Raw genomic sequence first — 14,201 nt, 5'->3', positions numbered from 1 at the left:
TGATAATAAACAATCATTTGCATAAAGCATATTTGTCCACTCATATGTTGATAAGAGTATTAAAAACTTGAAAAATATTCTTCTAAGGTACATTTAGAACAGATACAAAATGTGCGATTAAATATTTGAATCGACTGACAGCCCTAGTTTAAATACATACTTGTATTCAATTAAAAACATATTTTACTGTGAATTTTACTGTGAATTTTACTGTGAATTTTACCTTAACTTCTTATGTTATATATATATATATATATATATATATATATATATATATATATATATATATATATATATAAATATATCTTAAATTACATTTTTGATTATTTTATTGCACTTTGGCTTCTTATATAAATATTTGTATTTTATTTGTATTATTTATCTTGTACTTGCTTTTATTTTAAATTGGAGAAACTTCCACAAAATTCAAATATTGTTGATTCTGATATACTAGATATTACCTGAATGTTAACTAAGATATGCTTTTTAAAGAAGAGGATACAAAAAGTATGGAGGTGCAGATCCTGTGTTTGATTTTTAAAGATTAAATTCATAATAATACATTCTTACTCAAAAATGCATAACACACACCTGATCACCCCCACAACACAAACAGTGCATCTCTCTGTCACACACACCACCCCCCCCCCCCCCAGTGATTAGGAGTTGAATAGGGGGGGGGCTGTCAGGTCATTTATCTTCTCTCCTCTCTGTGTCCCCCTCCGTCACGCCCTAACCACTGTCCCGGACACATAAACAAGATCAACACACACGGCCCGAGAGTGAATGTACACACAGACATTATATCACCTACAGATTTACTCAAGCAGACAACACACACACACACACACACACACACACACACACACACACACACACACACACACACACACACACACACACACACACACACACACACACACACACACACACACACACACACACACACACACACACACACACACACACACACACACACACACACACACACACACTTTTTCAGAAGCCCTAAGGCAGCACGTAAACACAAACAGAATCAAGCAAATGTTTATAATGGTAGACTAAGGAGCCTAAGGATACAAAAGCAACACACAGTGACACAAGTGTAGAGGGAGGAAAATATAAATGTGGGCACCCAAAAAGAAAGTCAGGATAGCAGGATGCTAATAGCTCTATGATGTGTGAAATACTTGCACCGTCTCAAGGTCAGACTCACAAAATAATATCACAGTGCAGACAAGCCCATACAGTTCTGTAGCTGAGTGCAAATGTGCCCATCTTTCAAATGCATATTGCAACTATCCATATGGCAAAGTACTGTATACATGTTTCCTTAGTGTGCAAAACAATAGTAGAAAAATATATAGATACATGTAAGCTAACAGCTTTCTTCAAAACTTTAGGTAAGTGATTTAAACGTGAGCAACTATCAGAAGATACTGAAGCTCATGTTAATTGATGTGTGGAAAAGCCACAGATGAAAGTATCACAGCCACTGATAGGACCAAACAAGTCCACAGGGTTCTGCAGCAGAGTGCAATTGGAAATGCAAAACAATCTAATTACAATAATATGCATATAGCAAAGTATACATGTGGCCTTTGTATGCAGATAAATGGCGAGTAAACAACGGAAATGATGATTTCCAGAAAGCGAGGTACAAATCCTGGCTGTGGAGGCGCAGAAGCATTCCTCAAAACTTTAGGTAAGGGATTTCAATGTTAAACACTATCATAGGGGGAAATTCATGGATTGACTGGACATCAATTGCAGAGTCTCAAGGTCAGACTCACAAAAGATATTGTGCTAATAATATCACAGTGCAAAGAAGCCCATCAAGTTCTGCAGCTGAGAACAACTTAGCATTAATCTGATTGCAATAAACAATGTGCATTGCTTTTTTCAGTCAACAACGGCAGAGGAAAAAAAAAAAAAAAAAATTAGAAGGGGAGCTACAGATCGTGACTCAGGAATCTAGGCTGACTGATTCAAGTTCATTGGATTGCTGGGGAAAACGTTGAGCCAAATGTATGCATAAAATGAATTGTACTAAGTGCAAATAACACAGGAGCATTGAGATGCTTTTTGTTTGGGGGCACAGTTGGGGCTGCATTCCTCTCTTTGCGGGGGCTTAAGAATTCCAGTTTCTTTTTGTCCTATTTGTTCATGTTTATTGGTCTCAAACGCAGCTTAATCCTTTTGTGAATGGGCCCCTCGGTGTCAGTCCGCTGAGATGTTTGGGTCTCAGCTAGCCGTTAATGAGTCCACTGATTGGTTCATTAGAAGTTTAGCATGCGGGTCTCAGTGTGTGAACGTGTTGATTTCCACTCGTCTTTGCATTTATATCTGCGTGTGACACATCTCACCTCCCTGCCTCGTTTCCTCTCGCTTTAACACCAAGGTCATGCTTTAATTCTGAGCTCAGTTTCTCAGTTTCCTTTCTTTTGCTTGCTTAAAGTAACAAACGACTTCTCACCATGACAACCGTCTTCATCCAATTCTAGTGGCCACTTAAAACCATGAAATAACTGGAAAAAAATGTAATGCCGAAGGAAAAGCAGCAGCGTCCTGAACTCATCTCATCTCCCTCACACACCCGGCCCCATTACACAGATAACAGATTTGTCCATGACTATTTCATGCACCTACAAATCTGGAATCAGTGTTTGACATTTGCCAAAGGGGCTTTTCCCTCACTGAAATAAAAATCTCATTGGTGATCTTTCATGTAATGACTCCTATCAGCGCTCCCGGGAGAGAAATGTTCACCTCAGAGTTCATCAGCAAGGCTATGGCCAGACACATTTCTGGTGGAGCTCAGAGGGTAAAAAGAAATGTGCCCAAATGGGGAGAAATAAATTGATCGCAGTTATCTCTTTCTAGGGTGAGTAGTGCGCGTGTCTATCTGTTTATCTGAGCTTTCATATGACACTGTCCAGGTTAATGTTCCTCATGTATTTTAGAACGACTTCAGAAAAACATATCTGAAGGAACAAGAAGATGGAGCTTTAGACATGACAAACACAGACATTACATTAAGTGAGTGTGAAGAAAGTCTGGATGCGCTTCAGTTGCCTCAGTGAGTTGAATAGGACGCTGTCTATGGTGCTGAATTACCCCACATCCTAAACATAGAAGGTGACCGGACACATGAAACAGCTATAGCACTGTGGTCAGGAAGTCTAGCAGAGGAAGAGAACTACATCTGCAGATGAACAGTAAATATTTTCTGTCAGCTGCTCCCAAATACCAAAGGCACCTCATTCAATTCAACCCCATGTCACCATGTTTAACACCCTATGTAGGACAGGACAATGGAAATGCCTCTGTTCTGGATCCTCTCCTGTGGCATTGTGGGAATTAATTGAAATAAGTGGTAAAATATAATTTCCTGTTATTTGCATCAAACTGAAGGAGCTCATAGATTAGAGGATGATTTATGCAGCGATAGAAAACACCTTATCTTTAAAAAGCTTATTATTCACTGTTGGCCCAGAAACAAATGTTCAGAGCCAACATGAACAAAGGGAGGAAATCATACACACGGCTTGAAGTCTGTTCCAAGAACTCAAAGTAATCAGAGAAACTTGAAAGGTCTTTGTGTGGACAGATGAGTTCATGGCATCCAGAGGTCAGCCAAGGTCAACACTGTGATTAGTAAACTCTGATTATTGAATGTGTGGCATTGCTTCTTCCTGCTTCTTCAGCCTTACAATGGACTGAGTAGTGTCTCTGTCTCTACTGAGTAGTGTCTCTACTTTAAAGAGTCCTCTCCTGCTGATGTTCAGGTGTATATCCCCGAGGTTTATAACCCTTTCCCCGTCATTGTGTCTTTCTTTGGTGATTTTATTATGCGACTGTGAGGTGGAGGGCATCACATGCTGTACACACTGTAATGCCCCCTGAGATACATGTGTACATTGAGAATTTTGGCAATAAAAAACACATTTTGATTGAAAGAAGATGTTAGATCAACAAGGTACATTTCTCATTGAATACGAAACATAATTGATAGAATAACCCTACAACTTTGCAAGGTAACAGTTTCCACTGGGGGGGGGGGGGGGGGATAATTCAGCGGGAATTAGAAATAATATGTGTGATGTCACCTTTAGATAGTGACTCAGCTGGTATCACGTGGAGCTAAATGAGCTAAAAGCAGGATCTTTCAGGGACCCTGAGACGCAGGCTTATTAAAACAGATAGCTACTTAGTGGTATTTTGGGATTCCTTAAGCAGTCAACCGCTGACGCATTAAACGCCTCCTGATGTACTCCAAACCCACAGTGTGGCGCCTCGGTCTGTCAGCAGGTGGTCTTCTGCCTTAGATACACTTGAATTCATGACAATCATCATCACACGTATACTATGGTGCAAAAAGAGTAAACAAATTCAATCTAAATTCATGTTATTTTTTTAATCAATTCTGAGAGCGAACGGTCCCGTAAATAGATTCATTTTTCTAGGTTCAATTGAGGTTCCCTATCCATTCTAAAATCCCTCTATGAGGACATAAGAGATTTAATAAGAAATAGCTCCATTTATGTTTAATTATTTTGGTCAAATATGTATGAAAACTTGAGTTTCGGCTCAGAAGAGGAGCAGATTTGATTTGCTTAACTTTGTAGAGATTGCAGAATCTTTTTTTTTTTTTAGACCAAGCGATAACAAACTTAATTCCAATGATTTTGGAATAAAGTTACATTTTCAACCACTGCTCCTTTCTGGCACTTTGTGTGTACGACACAAACATAAACACCTAAACTCAGAGGCACCTTTCCTTAGATCTGTATAGACACCTTATTTCTACAATGCAGAACTCCTCCATTGCTGTTATTCCTGAAATGAACAGGATAATAAGTCCCCCGTCCCCCCCTGCAACGTATAGACCACTGAACCGGGGCTTCTCAGAGATATTGGAGACGGCATAAAGCAGCAGGAGGTCTTCATCACGTTACAGCTTTCGGAAAACATTGGGAATTCATAGTTCCCAGCTCAATAAACCCAATAACTACTCGCAACACCCCCCCCCCCCCCCCCCCACTCCATCATCACATCACACTGTGGACACGCACCACCGGCAGAACCATAGCCTTTGGGTCTAAATTATAATATAAAGCGATATTCCAACATTGGATGATCCGCAAAACAGATTCTAAAAGCACACTTTTCACGATCAAACCTATTGACAGAGTGATACAATATATATTTAATTTAAATGTACATGCTTAATCATTTAGTCCACTCTTTCCTAATTACTGACCACAGATACGTGTCAGGCAGTGGGCTTTGATGGGAGAAACTTTCTTAAACTTACAAGATAGGATTTTGTGTCCAGTGGTTTAATATCTCCTCTACCAGCAGCTCAGTGGAGGGTTTCCTTCATGTGCTATGAATGCTAACAAGCCAACTAAAGTGTCTGTTATGAACAAACTCTAAGCATGATTTGGAAATAATTTACACTCTGACTTTGTAGTCTCACTGGGAGACCACTCATTACTACTCTACTCAGATACTTGCAGCAAAATGCAAGCATGGTTATTCCACTTCTAAAGACTTATGTTGGCTGTCATTACCTAAAATCATGACCAATTGTGTAACAAGATAAACAAAAGATATGAAACATAAAGGACAGTTGCTAATCTCACTTCAGATACATAATGTACTTTGTGTTATCAGACTCTTACACTTAATGACTTCTACCTTGACTCTTACAGAAACACTTGGTACATTTCAAACTAAGACGAGCCATTACCATACAACTCAAATCTGAGTACACTATATGAGTTGTAAAGGTTGGAATTCAACTTGTATGCACAGTCGTAGTTTAAAGAGATTAAGAGCTGAGGTGTTTTGTAAAGAGCACTTTGCAGTAGCCTCTGGTTTAATGTATGAGGAAACTGTTTAAGTCAGAAGAGCAGCGGAATAAAAACACACATCAATTAAGGTGTAAAGAAAACAGCGGACCCAGAGTACATAAACACTCAAGGTGCAGTGCAGAAAAAGTAGTGCAGCATTACAGAGTATAATGAACAGAAAATGAAGCTAACGGTAGCACAAAAGAAGAGCTCTCATGGTGTGACCTTGGATTTCAAGTCCCATAGAAAGTGTCTGCACTCTGAACGACACTTTGTCCGCAAGTAATTAGCAAGTACTGGCTGTGCACTCAAGAATAATGTTACATCACTTCAAACACATTTCCGTGTCAGGTTTCTGGCTGCTTATGTTACAAAATGTTCCTCAGAGTTTCAAAACTCTCAGTAGTAAATGGATCAGAAAGAGGTGTTATAATAACAAAACAGATGTATATGAATCAAGATGATGACTAAAACTGGTTGTATATTTGTCCTGGTATATTCTTGGCAAGCAGTCTTGAAGCTTTAACAAGGAGGTAAACATGTCAAATATAGTGACACAATTTAACGGCCATTTATTTTTAATTATGTCAACCATAAAGCTCATTTCTAGTAATTTCCACTGACACAATAGCCCATGTTTTACCGTGCCAAATTCTATTAAGTGAATTATTTTATATATTCAACTGGAAAACATCCACCAAGGCAATTTCAGTAAGAGAAAAATACTACATGTGTCTGCACAACCTTCAACTAGATTTCTTGAACATCAGTCTGGTAGTTTTTTTGTAATCCTCCTCACATCTAAAGAGTCGAAAACATGACCCCCACGGCGGAGTAAATACAAATGTCACTTTCCAATTTCAAAAAGTTTTCAAGGTCATGGGTCCAGCTCATTCTCTTGTGTGTATATAATGTTCCTTTTGCATTAAAATAATCACCTTCCTCCCTTTCCCCAGCTACCTAGTGGGTTATTTCGGTGTCGCTAAGCTAAAAGGGCACGTTAAACAGGATTCAGTGAGTCACATGCTGCACATCAAAGTAAAGCAGCGTGTCTCTATCACACTCAATTCAACCAGCTTCCATTTACCATCATCATCTAAGTAATGCCTCTCATCTAATGCGTCTCGGTGACTACTGCGCAAAGGTGATTCATCCACGCCGCACTAATAGATATTGAACAAAGATAGCTGGACTCCTATTTAAAAAGCTAACCAATATAGACATGTTGACTCAACCAAAAAGCCCATATCTGATCCTCCATTCAATCTATGGCTCAGCATGATGCCTTTAAACCTAAAACATCCATACTCTCTTCCTCCAGGGACTAGGGGATCACTGAAACGACAAACACAGCCTCTTATTTACAGAATGTGCTAGAACTGTCGAGATTGTCTTGGCGCAGAACTTCATGCATTATTTATTTGAATGTTTTATAGCCGTGTCATGGCTGCCTGTGATTTTCTAGTGAGTGATTATAGGTTTTCACATTTCATTTTTCAACGCTCTTTGATCAGTGTGTGTTCTTATCGTGAGGCGGTGTGTGTACAGCTGGTGTGCGCTGACCGTGGTGCTGAAATAGCATTTCCGTTTCAGTGTGTTTTGCCAGTACGACGTGTAGAGGAGCCAGTGTGATAAACACCAGGGCTCTGGCATTGGCACACCACAACTAAATGTAGTCATTTATTAACGTTATTAGTTACACCTGCATTTAACACGTCAAAATGTCCTGCTGAGAGGAAGGTTTATCAGCTATGTTTACCAACACAGATTACTTCCAACCATAATGCGATTAAAGTGGTAATGTGTCTGCGGTGCATGTAAACAACATGCTCTGATTCTGTTAATGCAATTATTCTCATCGGCAGCATATCCTTTACGCTCAAAAAGGTGTTATTTGGATGCCCCCTAAAATGTCTGACCTTGAATATACTGAGCTTTACTGAGGGTTTATCATCAGAGTGGAGAGGAGTTCAAAAGCAAAACAAGACAACTCCAGTACAGCAAACTCATCAATTCATAGCAGCCAAACACTCACTTAAACACTCAACAAAAGCTTGGATGCAAAGTTTGCAGTTTTTGGATGCAAACCAGACCCTGGAGCTTCCTTTAACATTTAAACAGAAATCCCTCTAGATACTACTGTATGTTTCACAACCATACCATCATGCTAGATAAGCCATTGCCAGTTGCAAGCTTACAAAACAAAATGATCTTTTGACTGTATGAAGGGCAATTGGTGTGCGACCCGACGCTAGTATTTCTGGCGCTAAGTAGGTATTAATAGCAATATCTTTTTTGAAAAACAAGCCTCATTCTGAGCTTTCTGTACAGATATAGTGACTAACTGGGCTTTTACAAAAAAAGAAATGGCAATATCATGAGCTTAATGTTCGGATCCAGCGACTTTCTGAGGCTTTTATTTAGAAAAACACGTTTAACCAAGGCAAACGTGTATGGCTGAATTCTCCCATGTTTCCTGTAAAGGTGCACGGTAGCACAGAACCCAGGAATGAAAGGAACATTATGCAAGCCATACTCTTCATAGGACTGGTTCTTTACACTGATTATTAGCTTTAATCTTAGAATGATATTCATGAATAGCTTTATTGTCTTCTTCCTCATGCACACACACACATCCCAGCATCCCCAACAGAACGAATGCCAAGAAACGGCAGCTTGTATTATGTGAAACAATCAACAAACTCAATCTAATATGCAATCTTCTCATTTGCGCCTCCCAGCTTTGTTTTTCATCCTTTTTCTGCATAGCCCATTACATTTCTGTACAGACAGATTCCTATTGCCCCCCCACACAAACACAAACACAGGTTTATTGGTTGCAGCTTTGTGTCCTATTTCCACTGCACATTAAAGCAACTTTGCATTGGAAACATGTTTGATTATTTTCTCTAACCAACGCCCTGAAGTGTTTTCAGCCCTGTGTCTTTACATCTGAGTGTATTTGTAAAGGTTTTACACTTAAAGAAATATAGATAAATGAGAACCGGCATGTTTTTATCGTACTACATTGACTGCTGCCGATGGCGGGCAAAACGATCCGCCAGCAGTAACCGTGAAATCATTTGGAGGAGCTATTTCTAATGCAGAGGGAAGAAATACAAGCGCATTGACATGCTAATGGCTTCAACAGAAACATTAGAGGGTGTGTGTGTGTGTGTGTTTGTGTGTGTGTGTGTGTGTGTGTGTGTGTGTGTGTGTGTGTCCTTGTCTGATTATCCAGAGATTGAGACAAATAGAGGGGGATCTGCCCTTCGATCTAAACCTCCACACCATTTACCCCTAACATCACAGCTGAGCAGGTGTGTGTGTGTGTGTGTGTGTGTGTGTGTGTGTGTGTGTGTGTGTGTGTGTGTGTGTTTCATTAAGCCTTGTTGGACGTGTGTGTTTTTAAAAGGCTGGCCATGTCCTGATTTGTGCGATATAAGTGTGTGTTTGTGTGTGCAATCACGCAAATCTCTGAGTGTATGTTCAATCATACTCAGTGTTTTATTCGAGTGCGAGTAGTGCATGGTCCATGTGTGTGGGTGGGTGTGTGTAAAGAGGCATTCGACACACTGCTGGTCATGTGCGACTTGTTTGTGCGCACAGGTGTGTAAGCGTTTCAGTGTTGCTTATATTTAGCAGCAGTGTCACACATACTCATTGTGACTCATTCATAAACAAACACACACCATGTTCTCACATGATGACAAACACGCCAGATAAACATTGGGTGGAGGAGAGGGGTACACTCGGATGCTTAAGGCTTCATCCCAACAAGAAATATCCTTTCAAGATTCTCATCTTCTAGGATTCTGAATCGATTCACAAATTCCTCAAATCAATTATAAAAAGGTATTTTTTTCTACAGAGAACCGAGATGTTGCTGTACAGTAATCCTACACACCACCAGCCAATGTGTCACAGCCAGTTGTGCACTTTATGAGTAACATTTCGTTTTAGAATAGGAACATTTCTGACAAATAAAAAGGCAGCTAGACCATTTTTATGTAAGTGGTAGAATTTGTTTGTATAAGTTATCAATTAATTCACTCATAGTTAAGAAATACAAGCAACATTTCCAGTAAGAAGGGTCTATTCCTGCAAGACTAGGATGACTAAATGATAGGGTTTCTCTTATGTATTTTTACATTATTGATATCATTGTTTTAAATATAAAAGCTCCATAATCTTATACAAAGTTCACTGTGTGTCTCGTGTTTATAATTGTGCACACTTCTGCATTAAACTACAACTTTTTCAGAACTGCAAAGCAAAGATATAATTACTTTCAGAAAACGTTGTGATTAATGCCCGTAGACTGTGGTTTAAATGCCATGTGCACCTGACAGAGCAACATTCATACTTTGAATGTACCCAAATAAAGTTCTGTCAGTTTGTTGGCACCACCAGTTTACCAGTGAACCAATTTGCAATAAAAGGAAGTCGATGGATTTGTTCAGCGCGGGGTCAGCGGGCCGACTCCCCTGCAACTGTTTTCACTTTGAGGGCTAATTTGTTCCAGAACAGGTCTGCCCTCCTGATGTAGTGCGGCGTTACTCGGAATGAGAAAGAGATCCTGCCAATCTCTGAGCTCATCAGCCGACCTTTCACTGAACGCTTCACTTTAAGAGGGACACCAAAAGGCATCGTCTTACACGCAGCGGCCATTTAGAGGCTATTTAGCTTCCATAACATTCTTCTTTCTGACCAGTGGACCGATAACTTCCAAACACACATTTAGGAGTTTATTGTATTTGAGAATGCTGATTTATTCTAAGTGCACCAAAATTTAGCATTAAACAAAGCCTAATTTCCATATTTAAACATATCGGTTCAGAAAACTTTGTATAGAATATGTTTTGTCTAAATGTTCAAGCAATCAACTGTGAGGTTTATAGTTATGATCAGCCTTATGATTTCATTTTTATTTAAATATTATTTAGCGTTATTGTCTGACAATCTTTACATTACTAGGCCTTTTTCTTTCTTTCTTTCGTTCTACAGTTTTCTTTCTATTTATATTCTGTTTAATTCATTTGTTTTTACAGAGGAATTAGTTTATATATCATTTATTGAAAACATGGTGAAAATGTATTTGTTTTACGGCTTTTGCAGACATTTCAGAAAACATTAATACAAATATACAGTATGCTATCTCAAGCTAAGTTAACAACTGGGGAGCTTTTATATTCATATGTATTTATTCGACCCTATTCACCCCTGTGTTACAATCAAATTGTTGCTATGGGGAATGCTCTGAGGGGGCACGTTCTCTTTCACCTTCACCCGATTCATGATTGTAATATATTGATGACCGCAGGTAACCCGAATGAAAGCGGTTGCTACAAGCCTTAGTTAACTAACACCCCAGTGGGTAATGAGATTTCCTCCTGGCTGGTGAACTCACTCCATCCATCACGCAGCGGCGGGTCACGTTAGTTTATTTCATTCAGCAAGGTCACTCTCCCCGACGAGTGGACCGGGTGCCAAACCGCTAGAGGTTTGATTAATTGAGAAGCAACGAGCTGTAAAGCCGCAGCGCAGTAAATGGGATACGTTTGTGTGAAATGATATATCAAACTTCTCCTTGCTGGACCTTGCTTTGAGGGAGGTCTGGCTCGGGAGGTTAAAAATAGAGTGGCCCACAAACGGAAGGAATAAAATGGAGTGAGAGTGTGAAGAGGGAGAGAAAAGAACATTCAAATAAAAAAGTGATATGCGTACAAGTGCTCTGGAAGGCAAACGCTTCAAATGAATAGGGATTGGACGTGCAGGAGATCAAGAAGTGAATGAAGGACCAAAATTGACTTTCAGGGTGGAAATTGTGATACAAGAAAAACCAATTCCTCCAGCCAAATATCCTCCCTGCACTCTCTCCGATGTTTCATCTCCAGGAGGGGACTGTGTTGACAAAATAGACCCGTATGTGAATGCTGGGAACAACTTAATTCCGACATCCAATATCTAAAACGTTAGAGGTTCTGCCTGTAATGGCACACACACAGACACACACACACACACATATATATATATATATATGCACCCACAGCCGCTTTTCGATTAAATGCCGTTGTCCTGCAGCCACTGGCTCAGCAGAGAGATGAAGTGCTCGGCCACCGTTTGAAGTCCTATCAGCTACACATGTTCCTATCGCCGCGCTATCACTCCATCCACTCCTCCCCTCACTAACCCCTCTCTTCCTCACTTATCTCCCTCATGCCCCAGAGATCCGCTCTCTCCTCTACCTCCCCTTTCCTCCCACATTGCCACTCATGTGCTCTCTTAATCATCAGAAATCTGTTCCCGGTCCGACCCAGAGTTGCTGGAGGCACCTTCGCTTCCTCTCGTCATACAAGCAGACTTTTATCTCCTCCTCTTCCTCCTTCTTAGTCCCCCTCCTAACCCTCCATCTGTGCTGAAAATATTCTGATCCTTTACTTAAAGACATCGTTTTGAAGTTGGGCTTATCCATAGTGTATACCCACAGCAGTAGATCAGCCACTTCCATGTTCTGCAAGGTGAAACTACAGTTTTTCTCAAAAGGAGTCTGGTGGCTTAGAAAAGGCAGAGACATGGGCATGACAGAAAGGGGAAGGTAAAGCAGAAAACATTTTCTAAATTTGGCCAACACCTGACACCGATATGGATCTTTTAGTCGTCTCCAATACATTTTGCGGCTGGTATTCAAAATGTGACTCAAGTAAAGAAGAATTGTCACAATGTAAGTATCAAAGTATGCAATTTAAAGAATGGCAGGGATGAATGATGTAATATATACAGGTGTAAACAGTGCATTTCATTCAGACTGTTTTCGGCTACATATTAATACACAGTTAGTGTTAGTGGGCATTAACAGCAGCAGGAGTACGGTGGCCCACAAGGTGCAAAAGCTCAAAATATTCCCATTAGAAGAAACTCGCTGCAGCTTCAGAAACGTCGCACATATAAGACAAACGAATGTTCACAAACACATACAAATGAGGAAAAACATCTTCACCGACTTGACAAAACCTGTGCAGCATTTAGTAAACAGCTTGACGAAACACGTGCAGAAACTAAAAGCGCTGCATAAGCAAAAAGCTGCGAATAAAAAACTCTGCAAGAAGTTTGAAACACAATGGAAACCAGGGGACACTAAAAAGTGATGCACACAGCTGGGAACGGGGCTCTTGTTGACGTTGGGGGATTATAAAGTTGGCCTACTGTCACTCTTGTTGGGAAGCTTGTTTGGCTTATTTGAACAATGTGATCGTCAACCCGCTGTGTGCATCACTTTTTAGTGATTTCAGTTATCTTTTGAGCTTCTTGCAGCATATTTCATTTGCAGGGATTTCTGGTGAAAGCTGATCATGTGTCGTCAAGTTGGTGAAGATGTTTCTTCATTTGCATGCGTTTTGGCACTTTTGTGTTTTTATATTTGCATCGTTTCAAAGTGATAAGTGTTTCCCCTAAAGGAAATGTTTGTGTCTGTCGGCCACCAGATATAGGACTGACTTTGAATACACTTCCCTATATTCATTGAAATGGAGGGACATTTAACCAAGTTCAATTCTGTAGCTTAATCATATATTAACATTATTCAATAGTTTAAATGTGTACAATTGTATGTTTAGTTTGCTATGTTTAGTTTGCCTTCAATAATCATTTTGAATCATCTCTCTTTGATTTTACCCTCTTTTTTTCCCCTCCTCTTGGTTAGAATTCCTCCTTTAACTCTCTCTCTCTCTCTCTCTCTCTCTCTCTCTCTCTCTCTCTCTCTCTCTCTCTCTCTCTCTCTCTCTCTCTCTCTCTCTCTCTCTCTCTCTCTCTCTCTCTCTCTCTCTCTCTCTCTCTCTCTCTCTCTCTCTCTCTCTCTCTCTCTCTCTCTCTCTCTCTCTCTCTCTCTCTCTCTCTCTCTCTCTCTCTCTCTCTCTCTCTCTCTCTCTCTCTCTCTCTCTCTCTCTCTCTCTCTCTCACTCTCACCTCTCTCTCTCTCTCTCTCTCTCTCTCTCTCTCAGTCAGTTGCATGCCGCTGCCGGATCACACTCCTCTCTCCTGCTCCTCGTCGGGACTCACACACACACACTCTTCTTCACCACATAAGGACACAGAGGCAAAAGATCAAGGAAACAAGCATGAGGATAAAAATGGATAATGAAGTGCTGTGACTGGGGGAGGCAGGATTAGGACGGGAGAAAACCTCCCTGAAGGAGAGATTTCCAAAAATACTCCCTGCTTTTTGTGTTATTTTTCTCTCTCCCTTCTTTTTTTTTTTACAGTGTGCCCTCCTTCATTCAGTACCTGTTCTGTGGGATTAACATGACTTAAAATTCAATCAGCCGGCAGCCTGACGGAGCAGCG

The 14,201-nt window shown here is 40.2% G+C and overlaps 1 protein-coding gene across 1 annotated transcript in view; it reads right to left on the bottom strand.

Annotated features, from left to right (window-relative positions):
• pcxb (pyruvate carboxylase b) overlaps positions 1 to 14,201 on the bottom strand; it is a 298,980-nt gene that overhangs the window by 68,845 nt on the left and 215,934 nt on the right.

This window comes from Notothenia rossii (genome assembly GCF_949606895.1).
Source record: "Notothenia rossii genome assembly, chromosome: 3".
Classification (NCBI taxonomy): domain Eukaryota; kingdom Metazoa; phylum Chordata; class Actinopteri; order Perciformes; family Nototheniidae; genus Notothenia; species Notothenia rossii.
Note: the sequence above shows the minus strand (reverse complement) of the source record. Positions and strands in the feature narration are given on the sequence as shown.